Genomic DNA, 12,840 nt, shown 5'->3' on the forward strand with positions numbered 1-12,840 from the left:
TCATCAAGCATGGTACCGAACTTTTAATGTTTTCATCATTATGCATCATTAAATCATTAAGCATGATTTCATTAAACATGAAGCATTTTTAATCAAAATTATCTTGTTTGTTATAGCAATGCATTTTTAATCAAGAATTTCTTTTGCTAACAACCATGCATTATAGTTTAAAATTGAGAGAGCAAATCTCATCATAGAAATCATCAAGATCAATAACTCATAAATTATCCAAAAATCATCATTACTTCAAATCATCATTATAATTAAAAATAAAATTGTCAAGCATGATACTTACATTATTACATATACGCATGCCTTTGTCATTTATGTCAAATCAAAGAATTCATCATTTTTAAAACCAAAAAAGTTACTTTCATTATAGTAAAAATCGATAATCCATAAATCGCAAGAATCATCATATATAATTTTGAAATATAAACTCATTAAGCATAATTTAAGTCTAACATTTTGTTTCTTTATCATAACACATGTAATTTTCATAATTATTTTCAAAATTACTAGATAAGCATGATTCTTAATTTTTATATTTTTATTTATTAAACATGTAATTTTCAAGAAAAATAATTATTCTAAACAAAAAAATAACTCATGAAAAGCATTATGTGATTTCAAAGTAAACTAACGGCATTTTGATTACCTCATCGTTGAAAACCGTTAAGGCGTAGTTTGCCTCCTCGCCTTTGTTGATTTTCTTCTCGTTTTTAGATGAGCTCGATTTGTCCCAATGTGCTTCCCTCTTCTTGCATTCATAGCAAGTAGTTGAGTTCTTTTTATTCTTTAATTTTTGTTTCATGAATTTTTTAAATTTCATTAGGAGTTCAAGTTCACCATCACTTGAGCTTATGCTCGAGTGGTCTTCGATTGTTCTTAGTCCGAAATCCTTCTTGTTCTTTGTAAGGTGGTTCTCAGTTCTTTACATGCATTGCATGTCATTTCATAGGTCATTAAAGACCCGATAAGTTCTTCGATAAAAAAAGTATTCAAATTTTTTTATTCTTGTATAGCCGTTATTTTCGAATCCCAATTTTTAGAAAGTGAACGTAAAACTTTGTTAACAAGTTCAAAATTTGAAAAGCTTTTACCAAGTGCTTTTAAACTATTGACAAAATGTGCTATGATGAAAAGTGGAGTATGGAGTACCGATGTAAACAAGAGCAACTTTTGATGATTGAGCCAATTGGAGAGGAACCGGAAGTAGAAGAGTTGGACTCCGATCATGAAGATGTGGAAACTGATGAAGATATTGAATCCATCACATATACAGTACATGCATTAGCTAGCTACGCTAATCCACAAACTATGAAAGTCGGAGGAACTTTGAAGCATTAACCTCTCACTATTTTGATTGATATAGGTAGCACTAATAATTTTATGGATAGGAAAATTATAGCCCAATTAGCCTACCACATTGAAGGCTGTGACAGATTCGAAATAAAGATTGCTGATGGATAGATTTTTTACTTGTGATAGCAAATGTTCAAAGATAAAATTGATTATATAGGGCTAAGAGTTTCTTGCAACGATTACTACACTGAAAGACAGACCTATTGCTTATACTATTAAAAAGTGGAGACCATACTTACTTGATCAACAGGCTGTGATGCGTTGTAGATAACCTATGACTGAAATGCTAAAAGAGAAGCTCCCCGAGTTTGATGTTGCTCAGCCTTGAGGACATGGCTGATTTGAAGAGGGAGGAATTGTTAGAACCCTTTTATTTTATGAGCTTTCGAATAATATTTATGGAGTCTATTTAGTTCAGTTAGAGTCGGGTAGAGGTTTATTTAATATTTATTTATTATTAAGAGTCCAAGTCCTAGTAGACTCTAGGTGGAATTCTATAAATAGTAATGTAACCCTTTCTTTTGACAATCAATCAATCAATCAATGAAATATTATTCCAATCTATAGATAAACCCTAGGAGGCTGATTCCCTTGAAGCGATCAAGGAGGTCGATCCCCTCGAAGTGATAATAATATTCTATTCTTTATTTTACGATAAGACTTTAGGGTCTTATCAGAGGCCTCTCTGAACTCTCTTCTCGCTGAAATTTGGTTGGACTCGGCAGTTGTCCAATTCTGAATTCTACAAACAAAGTGCGTAATTTGTACTCCAAGGGTAATTCAAGCTATAATTTAATCTGAGATTCCAATGCTTCAAATTTGGCACCGATTGGATCATGAGAAACCATAGTATATGCTTGTAGATCAGAGATGTCCGTATCTTTTTTCTGTTGACAGGTTAATGGCATGGGGTGGTGGACGATTCAAAAAAATTGAGGATCATAGAAAGGTACTATAGTAGATTTTTATGTCTAAAGTGTAGCAGTTTGGACGTAAAAGATCAGCAGTTTATATTAAGAATTTTTTCAATAAAACTAAAGGGAAATCTGTTGTTAGGAAGTATCAAAACTATCGTAAAAATTTCGTAGAGATTTGGATAGAAAAAATGCAGTAACAAGATCAAACAAACTGTGCTATGTGGTTGGAATTCTGCAGTGCATCTTTCATTGTAGAGATGAAAATTTTACAATGAAAAGTTTATGCAGCAATATAGGAACAATTTTTTTTAGATTTTTGAATAAGGATAACTAAATTGTAGTAGAAGTAAGGCAGGAAACCAGAACCTATTGCAATTCACGGGGATATTAAAGGATGATCCGTGGTGGTGGAGATGATGTTAGAATTCGGCGATGATCTTTTAAGCAATTGAGGGAATTGCTTTGGGCGGCTGTAGAGGGCTGACGGATGGCTATGGAACGGTATGATACCTAGTGTTAGAACCCTTGCAGATTCTAAGCTTGGGGTTGATCTCTTTAGGGGATCGGCCTCCTTGGAACTCTATAGGGGTTCCTTTCTCTAGGTTGCTGCTCAAAGGCTGCTAAAAGGATTGATCTATTCATTAAGAAAAGAGGATGAATACATGGCTATTTATAAGGCTTCTAAAACCTAACTCCTAATAGGACTCCTACTCAAGACTCCCACTTCTAACCAACTCCTAATATGACTCCTACTCAAGACTCCTACTTCTAACCAACTCCTAATGCTTCTCTAAGAAGCAACCTCCAAACTAATCCTAACCTTACCCGGCCTCTTCACCTCTTTAATAGAGGTTGGCTAGGTAGGTTTTACACGAATGCCCCTTTCAATGAAACTCAATTATGACTCTCTTAGCTAGAGTCATAACATAGGATATCAGGGACATATAATCTCCCTAAGTAACACAATTATCTCACACGTGCTTTTCAGTTTTGTGAGTTTTTGCGTACCAATCTTCGCATGACGATGAATACCTTTTGAAAAATTTAGGATTTTTGTTTTATGTTATTCTGTTGTGCATGTGATGTCATCCCTAGATTTTCCTATAGTGGTATCAAAGTCAGATTGTTTGTGCGAAAGATTGGTTTTGAATTGTTGATGAAAAAGGTGAGAGAGGGCAGCAATTGTTGTTGCCCTTGCAGGTAGGCCAAAGGCGGCTTGTAGCCTTGGCTGAGAGCTCGCGAGGGAGCTCTTAGCCTGGCCACATATGTGCAAGTGGTTGGTGGCCTATAGTCGACTGCTTATGGCTAGAAGCTTGCAGGCCGCAAGCAAACAATCGCATGGGCAGTGCTTACGAGTGGCCTACAACCGACCACCTACGACCGGTAGCTTGCAAGCCGCAAATAAGCAACCGCATGGGCAGTGCTTGTGGGTGACCTACTCGCAAGTGCAAGCGACACCACAGCAGCACTTCGCTTGTGGGTAGAGGTGCCCGCGGGGGCAGCAGCGCCTGCAGGCACTACGTCCGCGAGCAGAGGCGCCCATTGTCACGCCCCTTGAATTTATTATAGATCAATAATTCATACCAGGATCCAAACATGCATTTGAGGATACTAAGAAAACATTCAAATCATTCATATCTATAATTCTCCAATTCATAAAATCTGTGCAGTTTAAATTCATATACCACGTCACTCGATGAACTATAAAATCTGAAACCAACTCACTAAGATAAGAACCACCTCATAAATCCATAAGTGTGGGATTCTATATAATCACAAAACCAATATTTACCACATGTTTCATATCATTACACAAATTAAACTTAACACTCCCAAATCCTAAACATGAGAGGTTCTTTAAACTTTTACAAAACTCATAAGTTCATATTTACCATCAACATTTCATTAGACACCAAATGTACTTATACAACAAAAACATATCATCCACTAATGGGTTTGCTCAAAGTCTTCTAGCTTTCCATAGTCTCAGCCCAATTTAAATATTTTAGTAAGTGATTAGCTATCTTAAAAAATTTATATAGCAATGGGGTGAACACATAGAACATATTAATGACGAAAAAGAACAATTTCAAAGCAAATAAGGTACCAAATATAAGGTAGGGAAACAAGAGTTCATAGATAGCCACTTAACGAATACATAATTACAATGTCATTTCATTCGAAGCATATTTTGTACGTAACAAGGGAGCAAACACTAATTGGAACAAATCATTGACGTAATAAAATATTTCGGAACATATCAATGGCATATGAAGCATTTTGGAGTATATCAATAGCATAGAAAACATTTCAGAGAATATTAATGGCATATGAAATGTTAGGGAGAATATCAATGACATATGTAGCATTTCGGAGCATATCAAGGACATATGAAATGTTTCAAAGTATATTAATAACAAATGAAACATTTCAAAATATATCAATGGCATATGAAGCATTTCGAAGCATATCAAGAATGTATGAAATGTTTTCGGAGTATATCAATAACAAATAAAATATTTCGGAACATATCAATGATGGATGAAATGCTTCGGAACATATCAATGGCATATGAAGCATTTCGGAGTATATCAATGGCATAGGAAGCATTTCGGAGCATATCAATGGTATATGAAATGTTACGGAGCATATCAATGGTATATGAAGCATTTTGGAGCATATCAAGGACGTATGAAATGTTTCGGGGTATATCAATAATAAATGAAACATTTCAGAACATATCAATGACGGATGAAATGGTTCGTAATATAGCAATGGCATATAAAGCATTTTGGAATATATCAATGGAATAGGAAGCATTTTGGAGCATATCAATGGCATATGAAGCATTTCGAAGCATATCAAGGACTTATGAAATGTTTCAGAGTATATCAATAACAAATGAAACATTTTGGAACATATCAATGACAGATGTAGTGCTTTGGAATATATCAATAACATATGAAGCATTTTGGAGCATATTAATGGCAGATGAAACATTTCGGAACATATCAATGGCGTATGAAATGTTTCGAAGCATATAAATAACAAATGAAATATTTCAGAGTATATCAATGACATAGAAAGCATTTTTATTCTTATCCAAAGCACATATAGAAGCACATAACCATAGCTTTGGATATCATATCAAACAGATAGAAGGTGACGTGGGATCCTATTAGAACCCTTGTAGATTCTAAGCTTGGGGTTGATCTCTTTAGGGGATCAGCCTCCTTAGAACTCTATAGGGGTTCTTTCCTTCAAGTTACTGCTCAAAGGCTACAGAAAAGATTCATATATTGCTTATCAAAAGAGGATGAATACATGGCTATTTATAAGGTTTCTAAACCCTAACTCCTAATAGGACTCCTACTCAAGACTCCTACTCAATTAAGACTCCTACTCAAGACTCCTATTCCTTTACAACTCCTAATTCTTCTCTAAGAAATAACCTCTAAACCCTAGTCGGCCTCTTCACCTCTTTAATAGGGGTCGGCTTAAGTAGGTTTTACATGAATGCCTCTCTCAATTAGGACTCTCCTAGCTAGAGTCCTAATAGACTAGCCCTCTTCAAATCCGCCTTGTCCTCGAGGCTGACAATCTATGAATTCTAGAAATTTGATCTTCTAAGTCGTCATAGTTCTCCCAAGTGGCACCTTCTGCTGGTAAGTTCGCCCACTATATTAGCACTTCAATAGTAGGTCATCGTTGTCGAGTCACGATCCGTCGATCAATAATGACACTCGATTGGGTATGAAGTTCTCCTTGGGTAGTCATATTTGGTGGGTGGATTTGGGCTGTCTCCAAGCACCTATTTACCACTTCTGTCTAGCCATCGGTTTATGAGTGATACGTCATACTCCTTTTCAATTTAGTTCCCTTATAGCGTAATTCTTTTGAGTCCCAATTGTAATGAGCCACAGAGCTTGGTGCTTCCTCCAATTTTTATTTTTATGATTTTATTGGTCTCTGGATCTTCCTGCCATTCCCTCTTAATATCCTCAGGGATATTTCTAGTCGAAAGTAAAATGGCCGAAAATTTAGCTTGCTTGGGTAACCGTGAAAGTACATCTGCAACAATATTCTCTTTTCCCTTTTTGTAAGTTATTTCATAATCATGTCCAAGAAACTTTGTTACCCATTTTTGCTACTCAAGGGAAGATATCTTCTGCTCCAAGAAATATTTTAGACTTTTATAGTCGGTCTTGATTTGAAAGCATCGCCCGATCAAATACGATCTCTATTTGGCCATCGCATGGACAATTGCAAACATCTCCTTGTCATAAATAGTCATTTTGAGATGGGAAGGAGATAATACATTATGGTACATCTTGTATTAGTATAGCACCAATTCTGACTCCAGAGGCATCGGCTTCAATAACAAAAGTCTTGCCGAAGTCGAGTAGTGCTAGTATGGGCGTTGTCATCATTGCAGCTTTAAGTTTGTCGAAGGTGGTGGTGGCTTTGTTCAACTATTAGAAAGCATCTTTTTTCAGCAAGGAAGTAAGTGGTGCACTAATCTTTCCATCATTTTTTATGAACTTGTGGTAGTAGCCTATTAAATCGAGAAAGCCACGTAGTAATTTTATGTTCCTCAAGGTCGGCCAGTTCTACATTGCTCCAATTTTGGAGTGGTCTATTGCCACACCTTCCTCTGATATGATATGCCCAAGATATTCCACCTTCTATTGAAGAAAGTAAAAATTCGTAGTGGTCGTTGTGTGTTCAAAAGGTGGTTTTTGGTATGTCTTCTTTGCACACTCGTATTTGATGATACCCGGATCAAAGGTCTAGCTTTGTGAAGATTTGTGCTCCCTTTCATCTAGCAATTTATCTACTATTGGAATAGGGTATTTTTCCTTGATGGTTATGCCATTGAGAGCTTGGTAATCAACACATAATCGTCATGTTCCGTCCTTCTTTCGTACAAGGAGCACCAGTGAAGAGTAGGGGCTGCAACTTAGCCGAATAATTCCTGTTTCAAGCATCTCTTTTACAATCCCTTCTATTTCATCCTTCTAGAGATATGGATTCTAATATGGCTAAGTATTTGCTTGAGATTTGCTTGGAAGAATCGTTATACAATGATTATGCCAAGGGGTAAGAGGTTGGTTGTGTGGTTCATCAAATATATCTAAAGATTCAACAAGCAAAGGAAGTAGATTTGGATCTTCAAATTCTGTTGACTCTCTCTTAGTTTGCTGCTCAAGTTGTACTAAAAAGCCACTACATGCTTTATACCAAACCTTCTCCATTTGTTGTGTGTAAATCGTCGTTACGTCGCCCCACGTTTCCCGTACAGTATCACATGTTTCTCCTTATTGTAAAATTTCATAATTAGTTTCATAAAATTTCAAAAAATATCACCTAATGTCATCAATCATTTAATTCTAAGCATGGCCTCATGATCATCAAGAGGGGGGAGGAAGAAATATGTAATTAACTCTTGGTCCTACAGCAATAGTTTCACCCACGGACATCTTTGGTCATACTTTAGAATTCTTTCGTCAGCGACCTTTACGTTGAACTGGTTGCAACCTTCGCTATGGAGTGCCATCCGAGCAGTAACCTTACTATTTAGGAAGTTATTAGTGATGTCCATGTTGATGAGAATAGTGATCGGTTGTTGTTTGAGAAGGCCTCCAACTTTCATCGCTTGCGGGTTTGAGTAGCCGGCTAGTTCGTGTATAGTAACATCAGTCGGTTATGGCTCTTCTTTTGCATCTTCTTCTTCATATTTAAGGCTCTCTTTTGGATGTTCAATGACCTCTTCTTCTGCTGGTTCAATCATAAGAAGTCTCCCTTTTCTACAGTGATGATCGTGGCTCCATGGCTCGTCATAGTGCCAACATAACCCCTTCGCAGATCGCTCCTGTAGCTCTTCTCTTGTCAACCTTTTTGGTGCAGGGACTCAGTTAACAGTGGGGGGGCTGAGGGCTTCAGTATTGCTGGTCAGGGAGTGACCCTAGTCCTCCAGGCTTCATGGTTCAATCTCTCCTCTTGAAGTCGTGCAAAAGAGATGGCTGCCATAAGCATGTACGGTTGTCGCGCTTTAACTTCTCCCCAGATCTCTGGCTTCAAGCCCTCAATGAAGGTCCCCAATAGCTATTTTAAAGATCAATCATAAGTTTGATCAGATAACCTTTCAAACCTGGTTTGGTACTCCTGAATTGTGGAGGTTTGTCGGATCTTTGCTAGTTGTCCGTCAATGTTCTAGTGGTTGGTCCGAAGCGGATCAGTAGTCCTTCTTTGAATTATCGCCATAAGAGGATTCCATGAGTGTGTTCAAACCAGTCAAACTACTATATGACATCCCCTTCAAGATGTATAGCTACAATTTTCACCATAGATGCGTCTACGGTTTTGTGGTACCGAAAATATCGCTCCGCATACGAGATCCAACCAATCGGGTCTCCTTTTTCCCATCTAGGGAAGTCTACCCTCATGCATGGATAGTTGGGATCAATCAAAAAACCTCCCCTCTCTTGGAAGTCATCTCTTTGGGCTTGGTATGATTGGTTAGAGATCTCCCCTTGATGTGATTTCTTCGGGCTTGGTGGTCGGCCCAAACTTAGTTCGGTAAAGAGAATCTGAATCTTATCTTACATTCGTACCTCGAAGGCTTTGAATTTAGCGTTGATTGCCACCTTAGATGCCATAGTATATGCCTCCAAATTTATGATGTTAAGATCTCTCTTTTGTTGTTGGGTTACAGGAATGTATAAGTTGAGAGAAGTAATGGTCGAAAGGGTTGGCGGATTGGTGGATGTAGGCTACAGTTTAGGCTTGTTTTGTGGTTGTTTTTAGTGCACTTTGAGGGTGTGGTTTGGTGGAGTTTTATGGCTATGGATGAAAGTTTTAGATCTGTGGTAGATGGTAGCAAAGGTTTGATAGAAATCAATGGAAGTTGCTATAGGTATATGTTGTCTTGTAAGAGCAGAATTATCGTCGAAGAAACAGCTGTTTCTCGATGAAATTTTCATCAAAAACTTGAGAAATTTGAGTAGGGAATTGACAGCAAAATCTCAGTTTATATGATAGCAAAGATGTCTAATTTAATTAAGAAAATTTTAACAGTATAACAGCAAGGAAATTGGTGCAAGTTACGATAGCAGAATTCTCGTTGAAAAATTTCAATAGCTTACGACGAAAATTTGCAGCAACACAAAATCGTTTTTAGAGATGAATTCTCCAATAGATTAATCTTAGATGGAAGCCAAGATGATCTATGAAGTATATAAGAAATTTTATTTAAAAAATATTGCAAATAGATGGGTTAAGGCAATAATATGCGGCTGAAATTTTCTGTAGCATAGATTTTCAAATGTAGCAGATTGGATGTAAAAGATCAGTAGTTTATATTAATAATTTTTTATCAAAACCAAAGGGAAATCCATGTTAGGAAGTTTCAAAGCTATTATAAAAAGTTTATAGAGATTTGGATAGGAAAAATGTAGTAGCAAGATCAAAAAATCTGTGCTATACGGCTTGAATTTTATAGTGCAGATTTTCAAGTATAGCAGCTTAGATATACCCGATCAATGGTTAATATTGAGAACTTTTTGACAAAACCAAAGGAAAATATACTATTAGGATGCGTCAAAGCTGTCACAAAAATTTTGTAGAGATTTGGATAGAAAAAGCATAGTAGCAAGATCAAACAAATTGTGCTATGCGATTGGAATTTTATAGTACAAATTTTCAAGTATAGCAGATTAGACGTAAAAGATCAATAGTTTATATTGAGAATATTTTAACAAAACCAAAGGAAAATCTACTGTTAGAAAGTGTCAAAGCTATCATACAAATTTGATAGAGATTTGGATAGAAAAAACACAGTAGCAAGATCATATAGGCTATGCTATACGGCTGGAATTCTGCAATGTATCTTTCATCGTAGAGATGAAAACATTACGGCGAAAAGTTTATGCAGCAATATAGGAACAATTTTTTTTTTAGATTTTTGAATAAGGATAACTAAATAGTAGTAGCAGTAAGGTAGGAAACCAGAACCTGTTGTAATTCACGGGGAGATCAAAGGATGATCCGCGGTGGTAGAGATGATGGCGGAATTCAGCGACAATCTTTTAAGCAATTGTGGGAATTACATTAGGCGGCTGTGGAGGGCTGATGGATGGTTACAGAAAGGCAGCAAGATGTTGGGAAATCTTGGGGTGACATCACATGTGCAGCGGAAGAACAAGAAAACAAAATCCTCGATTCCCATAGAGATGTTCGTCGTCGTGCGAAGATTAGTGCGCAAAATCCGCGAAACTAAAAAACTGCGTATAGAGTATATTGTGTTACCTAGGGAGTGTTAGGAAATCTTGGGGGTGACATCACATGCACAGCGGAAGAACAAGAAAACAAAATCCCCGATTCCCAAAGAGATGTTCATCGTCGTGCGAAGATTGATGCGCAAAATTTGTGAAACTTAAAACTGCAAATAAAGTAGATTGTGTTATCTAGGGAGATCGTATATCCCTGTTTCCTTGTATATCCTTAGGAGAGGGTGAAGGAGGTCAAGCGTCCTCCTCTCTAATGATGATCCACACAGTAGGGCTGCGACGACGCTCCTCAAAACTCCAGGCCTGCTCTGAGGTGGAGAGGGGGGAGGAGAATAGGAGAAGCAAGCAAACGATCTAGCTTATGAGGCTCTAAATCCCTCCTATTTATAGAGGTCCCCTGTCAAACCCTAATGGGTCCTCCCCTAGTGGGTATTGGATCTGCATCCAATAAGACAAGGGCTCCGTCGGATATCTCATATCCGAACCTCTACTCATCGCAATGCCTACCATATGTGTGTGACCCTCTAGGCCCAATATCGAGCTGGCCGTGAGTCATACTTGTCAGAACTCCTTCTAACTCAGTGAATTATTATCTCTGTAATAATTCACTTGACTCATCGACTACGGACGTACTAGGCCACTACACCGTAATCCCCAGATGATATAGGGGAATCCAATCCATTGGACCTGTCTGTCCTCAGTTACCATGTACCTATAGTCCCTCATCCATCTAATATCCCAGAGACCATATATCGAGCATGGTGCTTTCAGACCCATACGGTTTCTACTCGAGTCTCGCTCTAATCGGATTCTTCCGGAGAAGCCTTTCTCTCTCAACCTGAATGACCCTGGCCAGGGATTTGTCTGAGCAAGAACACATGGGATATTCCTCTCATGACGCCGAGAGTGGATGATCCTCTATCGACACTCAATAGCCCTCATAAGGTCGACTACCACTCCCAATGACCAGTTGTACTAGATCTGGGATAGCCAAACCTATAAGTGTGGTATCAAAGAGTGGAGCACTCATATAGGACATCCTTGGTGTCTCAAGTCTAAAGACCAGATACACCACTAGGACTACGAAATCGCTATCTGACAATAAGGCATCATCAACCATCTAGCATTCCGTAAGCGGATCAATTAGTGAACTCATTCTCCAATGAGCACCTGTACTGTATCCCTAGTGTCCCTACACGAGCAGCTATGAGACCAGCTGCATCCATCATATGGACGGGTATACAGCACACCAGTCTGTCCGGTTATCACGATGTCCCTCTCGAGTAACCTATGACCAGGATTATTTAGGATATGTGTTTAAAGGTGAATCGATCTCATTATCGTGATCTCATCACGATCTGATTCCCATTGCTTAAATCCAAGGACATCACAATATATATATGTATATATACAATAGTTATAAAGTGATACACGCCAAAATATAATAAGCAAAAAGATTCTATATCAAGTCACACGTGCCATCACTCACGTGATTGGCTTACTGGGCACTTATAACTAGCAGGGAGATTGTAAATCCTTGTTTCCTTGTAAATCTTTAGGAGAGGATGAAGAAGGTCAAGCGTCCTCCTCTCTAGCGGTGATCCACACAGTAGGGCTGCGATGATCCACACAGTAGGGCTGCGATGACACTCCTCGAAACTCCAAGCCTGCTTTGAGGTGGAGAGGGGAAGGAGAATAGGAGAGGCAAGCAAAGGTTCTAGCCTATGAGGCTCTAAATCCCTCCTATTTATAGAGGTCCCTTGTCAAACCCTAATGGATCCTCCCCTAGTGGGTATTGGATCTGCATCCAATAACCCAAGCCTTTTATATTAGTGGATCTATATCTAATAATCTCTCATGGGCTCTTATTGGATCTCGTCTATAGGATCCAATAATTCAGAGGCTTATTGGATATCCAATAAGACAAGGGCTCCATCGGTTATCTTATATCCGAATCTCTACTTATCGCAATGCCTACCATATATGTGTGACCCTCTATGCCCAATATCGAGCTGGCCATGAGTTATACCTATCAGAATTCCTTCTAACTCAATGAATTATTATCTCTGTAATAATTCACTCGACTCATCGACTACAGACGTACTAGGCCACTACGCCGTAGTCCCCAGACGATACAGGGGAATCCAATCCATTGGACCTGTTTATCCTTAGTTACCGTGTACCTATAGTCCCTCATCTATCTAATATCCCAGAGACCGTATATCGAGCATGGTGCTGTCAGACCCATACGGTTTCTACTCGAGTCTCGC

Source organism: Musa acuminata, chromosome BXJ2-2 (genome assembly GCF_036884655.1).
Source record: "Musa acuminata AAA Group cultivar baxijiao chromosome BXJ2-2, Cavendish_Baxijiao_AAA, whole genome shotgun sequence".
NCBI classification, from domain to species: domain Eukaryota; kingdom Viridiplantae; phylum Streptophyta; class Magnoliopsida; order Zingiberales; family Musaceae; genus Musa; species Musa acuminata.